At 30.3% G+C, this 13225-nt stretch overlaps 1 protein-coding gene across 1 annotated transcript in view; it reads right to left on the reverse strand.

Annotated features, from left to right (window-relative positions):
• The window catches only part of LOC142328964 (proton-coupled amino acid transporter-like protein acs), a 109816-nt gene extending 104087 nt beyond the window's left edge, over positions 1-5729 (reverse strand). Inside the window, exon 1 of the mRNA XM_075373181.1 lies at positions 5390-5729. The gene's annotated coding sequence lies outside the window, so the exon portion shown is untranslated. The remainder of the gene's footprint in view (positions 1-5389) is intronic.
• Positions 5730-13225: the final 7496 nt, after the last annotated feature.

The raw sequence follows: 13225 nt of genomic DNA on the forward strand, positions 1-13225 counted from the left end.
AAATTCCCAGTATTACAATTTAACAACTCAATATTAAGTAGTAAGGACAATTAACAAGTAAAAATATATTTAAATCATGTGGATTAGTGATTTAGAAATTCTTCATTTCTAAAATTTTCTATGTAAGTTACTTGGAAGAGATTTATGACATAACTGAAAGAGGAACTTGTTGCTAAAGAATCCAAAACAGAATCATTAAATAATTGCACATTGGCTAAAAAAAGTCATTCAAAATTAAAAATGTTCTTTTTTTGAAGTTTACCAAAAAATGTAATTCAACTTCCTTATACAATTCAAACAACTTTGTTTAAAATTCCACTGAACCATTATTAGTGGAGTTATTGCCCCAACATACACATGTAAATTTATGAAAAGCCTTAAATATTTACAAATACCAACAATTAATGGATATTTTTCATCCTTGCTGTTTAATTTTTTCAGTCTCTAACTCAATATTTCAAACTTTGTTTAAAGAAAATAATATTAGTAGTGTTTTATATTTCACTGATTAATAGTTGAGTAGAACGGTTGTAAGCTTATGAGAAATATTACATTACCACTTTTCTGGATGTTAATGTTTTATAAAAGAAAGCAACTTAAATTAAATTTATTTTCTTCTAAAATAAATTCCTATATATTTTAAAGAAAATATTTTATTCTAGTTTGTTTAAATTTTACAAATTTAGTGATATTGTTTTGCTTTTAATCCTAAAATAAGAAATATAATTAAGATGATTCTAAACTACAGTCCCTTTTACGTGAAGTAAAAATAAATAAAATGATAATTAATTTTACTAACATGGCAAATAAAATTTAAAAAAAAATCTTATATGTACAGCTTCTAAAAATTTAAAAAATTGATATATTTATAAATATATATGAAAATAAAACTGTTATATAAGAATAATCATGCCCACTTGTAAAAAAACACAATTTCAAAGTGACCACACTCATAATAAAAGTGTTGTGATGTCCTGTACGACCTTAGTTGAATGTGTAGCCAAAATATTTCACTGGCTCTTGTCAATGAAATGAGAAAAAAAATGAAATGAAATGAAACGACATGACCTTAGATAAAGTTGAGTTTTACTAGGTGCCAAAGAAGTTGTCAAGCTGTACTAAACTTTAAAATTTATAATTACATCTTAAAGTTAAAATGTAACTAATCGACTCAATGACAAGAAAATGGTATGCCAACTTGATGAAAAATTAAGAAGAAATACAATATGCTGAAGCTAAAGATTTATAGATTTAGATCTGTTATTAATAATCTGGTATTTTTTTTTTAGATAAATCAGTGATTCCCAAACTGTGTGCCACAGCGCCGGGGAGCTGCAGCTTCTTCACAGAGTAACCGCATAATATTGAAAAAGCTTCGTAATTAATTAATTGAACCAAGACACTTATAATTATTAATTTAATGTTAATAAAGTAAAAAAAATAATGAAGATACATGAGTTTTATTTATTTTTATCTCTTACTTATGAATAGTCATACTTTTACTTAGAGTAGGACGCCATGGAAAGTTTTTAATTGGAAAGGGGTGTTGCAACTCGGAAAGGGTGTTGCGACTCGCAACAGTCGCATGAAATAAATAATTGTACTTAAAAGTAAGAGAGTTATGTGGTGCTCCTCTGATACTAGTTGTTGTATTTAAGGCTTAACAAAGAAAGGAAACTTTTTTTGTTCAAAGTTCTGAAAAATCTTCCCTAAGATAGTTACTTCAATTTTTATTTTTTTACTCCAAAAATATTTTCTCAAATAATAATTAGTCCTAAAAGAATCATTTTTCCCAGTGGTTAAGACGCAAAAGATTTTCTGACAATGGAGGAAATTTTAATAAAATACTTCTTCTGAATAATGTCAAAACTCAATTTACTTTAATTGCTATCCCATGAAATTTTTGTACTTAGGTACATATTCAGTGAGAAAATCAAATAAGGTTTGTTTTTCTATGGGGCATGGAGGTGGAACATTTGTTAAAATATAAATAAAATTTTCCAAGGAAAGTTGTTTTAAGTTATTTTTTTTTTCATTTTAACAAATAAAATATTTTGTTGACATTTACCCTGGTGGGTTAATCGCAGAAATAAGTTTCACCAAAAAGAGCTCCAACTGAAAATTTTTAAAATAATTCTTATAAAAGTCAGAGAAAATTTTATGTTTCAGTTTTTGTTTTTTGTCATTCCAACAACAGTAGTTTTATTGTCCAATTAATTAAAATTTGTTGTAGATTTTTATTTTTTAAATTTAATATAAAATGACAGGGTTATACAGTTCTCATAATTGTTTGTTATAATTATTTTTTTACATTACATCGGTGTCATTATTTCATAAGTTATGACTAATCATACATTTCAATTATTATTACTACTTTTTATTATTTCATAATTTTTATTTTTTATCTACATAAAAATGATGGGGAAAATTATGCAACTAAACTATAGTCTATAACTACTGCTTAATTACAATTGTACTTATATTTTAGTTACATTTAGCTTCATGAGCTTTTTTCCCTGGAAGATTTTATTTTATCATCATAATATGACACAAGCTTGAAACCAACTCATTTTCTATTGTGTTGATACTGATGAGTCAATGTTGATTCATTTAATTTTGAGGTAATGTTTATACCACTTCATTAACCTACAACTTCTATGTGAAGATACAGGAAGAAAGAAACTGTATATTTAAGCTTTACTTTTCCTCTCCTTAGCTTTCCTTTGATATCCTCAGATAATTCCTTTGAAATTTTCAAGAAACAAAAGCACATTTCCTAGCATCGAAGCATAACAAACATCAACATACTATTGCATCAAGGTCAACTGCTACACTAGTCACAGCAATGATGTGCCATTTACTAAGTTCATATGCTAATGTTCTGTACTGCTTAGCATAGCACCAGAAACTTGCCAGCAACCTCACTCCCACAAACCCCACTTTCTGGAGGTTTGTGGGGGTTTTGTACTCATATATTCATAGATGCCCAGGACATGTGCCCTATTAGTATCCCTAGCTTTGCTAATACCTGACAAACTTAGAATGTAATTTATGAATCTTTTATGATTTAGTACTAAAATTGTTGTTATATTTTGGAAGACCTGGTTAAAAAGCAAAGAAAATTGTATATAAATATTAAAGACAAGCTACATCACACATAATAGTATTATTAAGAACATACTAATTTCACAGTAAATAATTGTACTGAAAGTATATAACAATGATATATTCTACTCTTACGTAAAATGACTTAAATCTTTTTAAAGAAGCTGAGATTTCCCACAGTTTTAATGGAAATTCTTCTTTCTTCACAACTTTTCATACTATTTTGTTTAAATTATGAAACTATGTGTTTCCATAATACTGTTGTTAAAATAAATAATCTTGCCAGAAAAAATTCACAGATTTGTTGGGATCTCAAAACTAACTCTTTTTTTTTTGAATAGCCATCATACTGAAACTGACTCTTATTAGTAAAATGCTTTCATGTACTTAAATGACAGTTAAAATAACTGTCTGGGAAAACAGATGAAAATCAGGGTACTTTTATACATAAGTTCCCATAATCTCTGCATGTTTTCTTTAAAAATAGATGTAAATTCATTATAATAAGAGATAAAAAATTAGTTTTAATTTTCAATAAAACAGTTTTTCCACAAATAGTACATAAGATATAACTACTCAACGGCAAGCTTTTCTTGTACTGAAACATACTTACAGTAGTAGAAAAAGGTATAACAAATAAGCAGATAAGTACAAATAAAAAAGTTACAATATCTTATAACTATTTTATTAATAAAATATATATATTACAAGAAAATGTTTATATTAATTTTTAAGTAATTACCAGAGAAGTGAAAAAATAAAATGCTTGTATTTAATTTATTACAAGATTGAGAAGAATTTAATAATCCCCTTCTAAAAAAAAAAAAAAATATTACAAATTATCTGATAAACAGTGGCGGCTCATGTATAGGCACTGTGGAACTGCAGCATCCCCTATTTTCACTTGATATTATCAATAACATTTAATATAATGAGTCCTTTTTTCTTTAATTCTTCCTTTATACTTGTACAATATATAATCCTTATGCCTAATATCAGTAGCCATCTCCCAGTTTATGAAAAAAATACAAAAATCTTTGTATGGAACTGTGCACTTCATAGTTCCAGTGGAGTGGTGTTTGGCTGTTGTGCGCATGTACACATAGGAAGCTGCACATGAGGCTGCGAGGGAGAGAGAGAGAGCATTGTTGCTCTCGTAGTACCGAACCTGGAGTCCTAGTGGATGGTAGTTTTTTTTTTTTTTACTCTGCATGTGTATGGAATGTTCCTTGTTTGTTCTCTGTTCTAGTGTAGTTGGTGGAAGGAATATGAAAGTGGTTTAGTTGTTTTTTCAGTAGTGATCAGAAGATGGTGGAAAGTCAGGGCCAAATCTGTCCAAAAACATGCTGGAAGAGTGAAAGAGAAGGTAATTAGTAAAACCTAATTATGTATTTGTTTCTGTGTGCATAGAAATTTAAATTAATCACCACTGGACTATAGTGTTTTTAAGCGGACATTTTATTATATTATTATCCAATAATATTAAAAAATAATATCTGTACTGACATTTTATAATTTATTTGGTAACCGAATAAATAATAAAATTATTGTACCATATTCTTGAGTGTGATAAAATGTAGAATTAGATATTATCCTGCTTCCAGCTATTCTATTTCATTCATTCATTCTTTTTTCAGTTCTTTTATTTTACAGAAAACTTTAACCATGGCTTTGAAAAAGCCCAGAAAAAGATTTTCTGGAGCAGCACCCCTATTTATTTTAGCTTGAAGCCGCCACTGCTGATAAATAAAGAGAAGTAACAATATATTACAATAACAGTAATGACCTGTTAAGTATTTTTGAATTTTAAATAAAAATAATAAAATAAAAAATATAAACAAACCTGACTTGTCATAGTTGGGCTAATTAACTGAAACAATTTTGTTTCAGCAGTATATAAATGAGAACAAAAATACCCATATATAAAATAAAAAGCAAATAATAACATAATTATTGGAAATATACTAAAATTTTAACAAGATTTACTAGAAAAAAATACATGATATTATTTTATGAATGCTTCTATAGATCTAATTTTAAAACCAATATTTAAAAAAGATAATCCACATTACACACTTTCTTCCTTAAGAATGAATTTAAATAACAGTTACAAAAAAGTGTGTTAATTTATAACAGTAATGAACAGATAAACAATAATTACTAAACATAACCACTAAAAATCAAATAAATCTCATAACAATTAAAAATAATGTCAAATTGAAAAATAATAATGTTTTTAATAATAATAATTTTATTAATATTTAAAAAAAAAATAAATACCTACCTTGAAGGTCAGAAGACTGTTATTCCTTCAGGAATTGATGAGGAACTGGCACAGTTATTTGCTTTAGTGCCAGGAATAGATACAGTCTGGAACTCATTTTAAATCTGGCATGTCACAGTTGTAGTGCTGTTTTTAAACTGATGCATTTTTTTTCTATATGCTTTTAAAATTTCATAAATAAATTTTATACTTTAAGAATACAAAACCATTTTGATGTATCTATAATGATAATAGCAGAAAAACAGACGGTAAAAATTATCAAGGTTTATTCTAAACACATGTAAAAATTAATAATAAATGTTCAAATCAATCAAATCATTACTGCATAATATCTTCAACATGGGTTTTCACCAACTAACTGCACTATAACTTTACACCAGACGTTTACACCTGCAGCAAAACTGGCATACATCCAGTATACATTTAATAAATAGTAAAAGAAAAAGCTCATTATTTAAGAAAAAACTGACAACTAAACAAATATAAATTTCTAAATAAAGACTTTCACACTGTGTTTGAATCTGATGACAAAATAAGATAGAATGAATTAAAATCACTTAAGTAAGATTTAAATCTTAAAGATTTATTTAAATCATCTAAAGATTTAAATCACAATAAATAAGATATTGTGCATAAAATTCACTGGACACCACTTAAGTAATAATGAAAGTAGCAAGTTGTATTTTTTAATAAACTACAAGTTAAGATCATTACAGTAAAATACTATTTTTTTGTTCTCTTTTCTTAAGTTACCACATTGTTTAATTACAAACAAATTACGTTAAATGATTACCTGATATTCTGTCTATTTATTACGAAAAGAATTGAAAGAATCAGATAATAAAATATAACTTTTGATTACTGTTCCATGAAAATCTGTTCTACATCAACACATTTATGAATTTCATCAGATATATTTTTCAGATTCATAATTCTATAAAAAACGTATAACTTAGATACAAATTATTTAAAAAAACAAATGTTAAAAACTTTTTTTAAAGTAGGTGTGTGATTAATAAACTCCAGTTCAAAAAAAAACAACCAGGAATATTGCAAAGGATAAATGAATGATGAATGGATATTATAGAAACTATTATAATAAGCATTTCTATAAACTGTAAAGTAAAATTACAAATATTTTATGGTTAATGTAACTAATTTTCATGCATGAACAATTAAAAACATAACATTTATAATACAGGATGAATAACACAAATCGCAGTGAATAAATCAACTAACAAAATATATACAAAGTAAAATAGAGTTTGGCAGTTATACTAAGAAGTGGGGACTAATTAGAATTACAGAATTACCCAGATGTCTCCCACTATTTTCTCTATACATGAATTCTTTATGAAAAAACTAGTAATAATAAAGCAATTTAATTAATATGTAGTTATCATTAATAATAAATGGTTATTTAATAAAAAAGAAAACATAAAAAACACTACAAAAATAAATATGTGATACATGCAGATGAATGTTAAGTAATGAACAATGAGTGAAAATATATTTTAACATAAAAATTATATTAAAAAATGAATCCTTTTTTTATTTTTATTTTGGTAACAGCAGTTCCTGCTGATAACAAGTATAGATTTTAATAAACTCTATAGTACAAATATATAAACACAATATGTAATTTTATTGGATAATAAAACAATATGAATGAAAATATTTAAAATAATTAAAAGAATATTAAAATTAAATAAAAATGATCAAGAAAACAAACTTAAAAACATAAATTTATATTTTTTTATAGACAATCCTAAAAAGTAGACACTTAATATTTTTTCAAATCTTAAAAATTTTACTTTTTGAAATTTGAACTGAGTTAAACAACTGCCAGCAACTTTCTAACCTTTAATTAGCTGACTTAAAAAAGTAAAAATTTAAAGAATTGAAAAATTACTACTAATTGTTACTGTTTAGTATGTTTTAAAATTTTTCAATTTATTTGTTTATGTGTTTATTTTATATTTTTAAATTTTATTTTAAATATGGATATAAAAATTATATCAAATTTTTCTGATTACAAAAAATTCTGTCTATATTAAAAGAAAATTAATGCAAAAAACAACATGGCAAAAAAATGAGGAGATTGAAATATATATTATTGTATCTTTTAATACAGAACTCAATAACAGATAATTTTATTGTACATAGTGTAATTTGCTATATCACATTTTTTATATGGTACTCTTATCTATATATAGAATGATATTAAAGTAAGGAAACTGCTTCATATTACAAAACTGAATGATACAAGTTAGAAACAAATGCAGACTTAGAAACAAGTGCAGATCTACATAGTTACAAAATTGCTACTTTATGGCGTGTTTGAAACTTTGGTCTGCCATCTTGGATCTGATACATTAAATGTAACCTCTGTTTTAAAAAAAATAGGAAGGTGAACATGTGGTTGATGATTTTACTAGTGTGTAAGGTGTCCCTGCTTGCAGGGTAGCTTACCTGTGACAATGGCCTCAGGGCTCCTGCTACCTCGATGATTCAGTGGAACAGGGTCCCGTAATACACTTATGATGCTGTATAATACAGACTTGGTGGATTTGGAATCATGAAGATGATAGGGAGGGATTTTAGTTGGTGGAAGCCCGACACTCCCGTCTGCAAGGGCGGGTGATGGCTGGGAGAGTTTTCCCCTCCTCCGACAAAGAAACAGAAAAAGTAACAACACATCATGGACTTGTGATCCACGTAATAGGTATGGAAGAAAAATAATGAGATTGAATTTTTTTTTTAATACATCAATATTATCACCTTCAAAGTAGTTCCCTTGGACAGCTATACATCGGTGAACGTGCTGTTTCCACTCTTTGTAACAGTGCTGGAATGCTTCAATTGGAATTACGCTCCTTTGGATGTTTTTGACAGTATCAAAGTGATGTCCTTTCAAGTGGGTTTTGACCCTAAGGAACAAAAAAAGTCACACGGACTAAATCACGCAAATAGGGAGGCTGAGTAATCACTGGAATCCCTTTTTCATCAAAAACTGGTTGATGGAGATGGCTGTGTGACAGGGGGCATTGATATGTTGGAGTATTCAAGTGTTCGAAAAGGTCTGAAACAAAGCACTCTTTTTCTGAGCCTTTCAAGGACTTCTTTAATAAAAAAACTTGTTTGACGGTTTGTCCTTGGGACACAAATTCTGTGATAAAAATCCCCCTACTGTAGAAAAAACAAATCAGCAAGGACTTAATTTTTGATTAGTTCTTGATTTGATTTGAACTTTCTTGAACTTTCCTTTCAAGTGGGTTTTGACCCTAAGGAACAAAAAAAGTCACACGGACTAAATCACGCAAATAGGGAGGCTGAGTAATCACTGGAATCCCTTTTTCATCAAAAACTGGTTGATGGAGATGGCTGTGTGACAGGGGGCATTGATATGTTGGAGTATTCAAGTGTTCGAAAAGGTCTGAAACAAAGCACTCTTTTTCTGAGCCTTTCAAGGACTTCTTTAATAAAAAAACTTGTTTGACGGTTTGTCCTTGGGACACAAATTCTGTGATAAAAATCCCCCTACTGTAGAAAAAACAAATCAGCAAGGACTTAATTTTTGATTAGTTCTTGATTTGATTTGAACTTTCTTTGGTCAAGGAAAAATGTCGGTATGCCAATCAGGATTTTGACATTTTGTTTCTAGATCGTACTTGAAAAGCCATGATTCATCACCAACGACCACATGATAAAAAAACCTGACTCATTTTCGATTCTGTTGAGAAGGTCAAGGCACACATTCTTCTGGTTGTCCTTCTGTTCAATGGAAAGGTTTTTTGACACCAACTTGGCATACACCTTTCTCATGTCCAAATCTTTAGTCGAAATATGATGAAGGCAGAGGCACAGCCAACATTTTCTCCAGGGAGAGCCAAAAATAAAATAATGTTTTTTTGTTAAAAAATGGTTTTATTTGAACATTTGAAAACGTTAAAAGTAATTAGTTGCTATTGCTGAATTATTTGAATCTATCTAAATTTTATTTCAGCACTATCTACATGAGTTCTGGCTAAATCTTGACAAAATTTCTCTCTCAAGATTTATTTTTTGCTTCCAGAACCCTCTTTTTATCCACATTCATCATAAAAAGACCGACAAGCTGATTTTCTCTCATTTTTGACTAACCATCTTGACTGTTTTTAGCCTGTGTAAGGTGCTGAAGGATCATTCAATAGTGCACATTGTTCAGGACTGAGCAACTGAGATAAGTAGCGCCCATTTTATGGATAGGTGGAACAACTGGGTTTCTTTAACTAGTGCAGCTAGTTCTGTCTCCTTCAGTTTGCCATTTGCCACATTTTTTTCTTCCATTGGTTGTATCAAAGTTCAGCTTCACTGAGGAAATCATTCAAATTGTAGTAACAACAAAACTTGTAGGTTTTTTAAACACTCCTCATACATCATATCAAGCATTACATAACGATGCAACATTTTTGAAATTGCAGGCAAGTTCTCAGAAAAACACAGTTCCATAGACATTATTAATGAATCTGTATACAGAATAATTAGTGATCTCAAAAATTTGCTAAGTGTCTATGCTACTTTTCCTTTCTTTTTCCTGTTTAGGCTCCAGTAACTACCGTTTAGATAGTTCTTCAGAGGATGAATAAGGATGACATGTAATGAGTGTAGTCTTGTCAGTTCGACCATTCTTGAGATGTGTGGTTAATTGAAACCCAACCACCAAAGAACACCGGTATCCACGATCTATTATTCAAATCCGTGTAAAAATAACTGGCTTTACTAGGACTTGAACGCTGGAACTCTCGGCTTTCAAATCAGTTGATTTGGGAAGACGCGTTCACCACTAGACCAACCCGGTGGGTTAAGTGTCTATGCTACTGGATTAGCACAATGTTACTGCTGATTTATGATTCGCAGCATATTGAAATCTGTTCCAAAATGCTCAGTGATTGTTTTAGCTCCTGCTACAACACTTCCACTTTCAACAACCGCATTTCCACAGTTTTTTTTCATGTCTGTGATTTTTATTTGCACATTGAAGTAAGTCTACACTTGTTAACTGAAGAGCACGAGTTGCAGGAGTGCCAAATATTTTGCTATAAGACAAACACTAACAATGAATTCTGATTTTGTAGCAGCGAATGCATTTGAAAAGCAGCTTTTCTCATTGCATTTTTACTGTCTGTTGATAGTTTTTCGGGTGCCATAATGATTTGAATGTAATGTTTTTGTATTTTTGAGATTAACGGGTTACACAGAGCATTGGTATATTCGATATGCATTTTCAACGAAGGGCTGATTCTCGGAAGAATCTTATTATTTCTTTTATTGTGGAGATCATATTTCATATCACTGCTATTTTGTTTAAGTTGTTAAGTTTGTGACTATCACAGTGAAAGTATAATGCTCTTGAATAATTTTCTGGAACCACTATCATTTCCTGTCATATTGGAACACCCATCCTATCCTTGTCCGATGCACTTTTCTAGATCAAGGCCTACCTTTTCTACAAAGTTGTTAATTGCAGATGCTACAGATTTTGTCCATCCATTTCAGTCAACTCGACAAAACCTAGAAATTCCTCATGAACCATCATCTTTTCTTTGTCAAAAAATCTAATCCCAATGTAAAGTTGCTTTTTCCTTGATATGTCACCACTCTATATACTGGATACTGTAGCACAAGCTTTCTTTTATGTCAGTAGTGATGTTGTCTCTAATGACATTGCCACATTGGTCAATTATTTCATTTTGAATATGTGTTAACAAGTAAGTGGCAATTTTTTGCACCCTTTTCTATGTGCTCTTTTAAAATGTGGTCACCAGTGTCAATTTTTAGTTCAATAAAGTCTTCAGACACCTTCATTATTTTCTTTGCCCCTCAAAGGTAGGTCATGTGTACCACAAAACATCAGTCAAAATTATTGATGCAACAATCTTCTTGTTGGCTTCTATTTTTTGTTGGTGGACAGATATCAGCTGTCTATCAGTTGGTATATTTTCAACAAAATTTTTTTGCTGCTGTGGCTGCCGATTTGTGCCACTGAGATGACATGTGAGATTTTGCAAATTCATGCATGACTTTATAGCGAGTAAAGGGCCTCACTATGAAAGAACTCAAAATACAACGCACATTAGTTGGTGGAAACAACACACAGTAAATGCACAACAGGCCCTTTAATTTCTTGGAATACGCTAGCCAAGGAGCATAATCTGTCAATCAGCTGTATTTGAATTTTCTTTTTAATTGAATAGTATCCTTAGCAAAGTCATAATTTGAAGTTAGTGAGCAACAGTTTTTTAAAACTTCCATTTTTTGAGATGAGCCCATACTAAACGAATATCCAAGCCAGTGACCTACATAATTATCACAGTATGTTTGATCCTGTACACCTGAACCAGATGGTAGCGAAGATTCACTTGATTTTTCACCACCATTCTGCTTCGATTTCTCTTATCCGCTACTACCACTTTTGCAACTACTTTTATCTGGTTGGTTACTCTTCTGTTTCCCTAAAAGAAAATAAATAACTACTATTACACTTCCCAAAAAGGTTAAGCTTCTGAACAGACTTTCTACTAGGAAACAAGGTTAAAAATGTTTTTTTTTTTTATTGTCTCCATACAATAATTTTTCACAACATTACAGCGTTTTGAAAATCAGCAAATTAATTTTTTGCCTCTGAGGTGCTGTTTTGGAAGGTGCAACGCGTTGCTCTTATAATATTTCTGCAAACAGATTCTCAAAATTCAAACGGGTGTTAGTAAGTTGAAGGCTAAATTTTGCATGCATCAGGTACACTCTCGATCTAACAGATCAAGGATAATTGGAAATTTTGTTATATATTTGCAACCAATCTTGCGATTTTCTTAATTGAAACGGGACATTTGCTTGTATAAAACAAAATCACGATTGGACCTAACCAGAACAAAATGTTGGTCAGCAATGTCTTTTTTCGGCAGTCGTGTTTTTAATAATTATTCATGAAAATACATTCAGTCACTGGAAAAATTTGCGTAATTAATATACAGTAGAAGTCCATTAGTCCGGCATCCAACAGTCCGGAATGCCCGATAGTCGGGCATCGCTCAGGAAAATTGTAAAAATTTTAGTTTTCACCAAAAGTGTGTCTTTAAAGCAAATAAAAACGCTCGAGAGCTATTCGGAAGTTTTCGAGGTAGTTCGGGATCATCCGGAAGCGCTCGGTATTGTTCGGAAACAATTAGCGGCCGGCTAGTCTCAGCTGTCACAACAAATTCAGGTGCAGTGCAGCTCCGTTAATCATTCACGAAGCGTCTTCGCCATTTTTTTGTGCGTTGTTGTTTTGTGTCCTTTCACATCGCAGTAAACGTAACTTTTGAAACTGTTTATAAAAAAAGTGATTTTCGTTCTAACTGTACAGTGACCATGTATTCAAAACCTAAGCCTTCGAGTTCTGACCAAAGTTTTGGATGTCGTTAGAAGTGCTGAAGATCCCTTGAAAAACCTGCCTGTGGATGAGGTGGAGGAGTGGCTTCTAATCGACGAGAATGAGCTTGTTGAACAAGAACTAACCGATGAGGACATTATCAACATTGTAGTAAACCCTCAGCCTACTCAAAATCTTGAAGAAAGTGACTCAGATGCCGAAACGAAAAAATCAGCTGGGCAGAAGCTGCAGAATCACAAAATAATTTTATCTCTTTTGCTGAGGCTAGTACTAGCTACAGTGCTTCAGAAATTATTGATTTCCATATCATTAGAAATAAATTTTATACTAAACGCCAAAAATCAAGAAAACAAAAAGACATTCGTGACTTTTTTAAATCTAAGTGAAATATGTTTTACAGTACGTGTACATACATTATATGAAAT

The sequence above is a fragment of the Lycorma delicatula genome, chromosome 8 (assembly GCF_047948215.1).
Source record: "Lycorma delicatula isolate Av1 chromosome 8, ASM4794821v1, whole genome shotgun sequence".
In the NCBI taxonomy this organism is placed as follows: domain Eukaryota; kingdom Metazoa; phylum Arthropoda; class Insecta; order Hemiptera; family Fulgoridae; genus Lycorma; species Lycorma delicatula.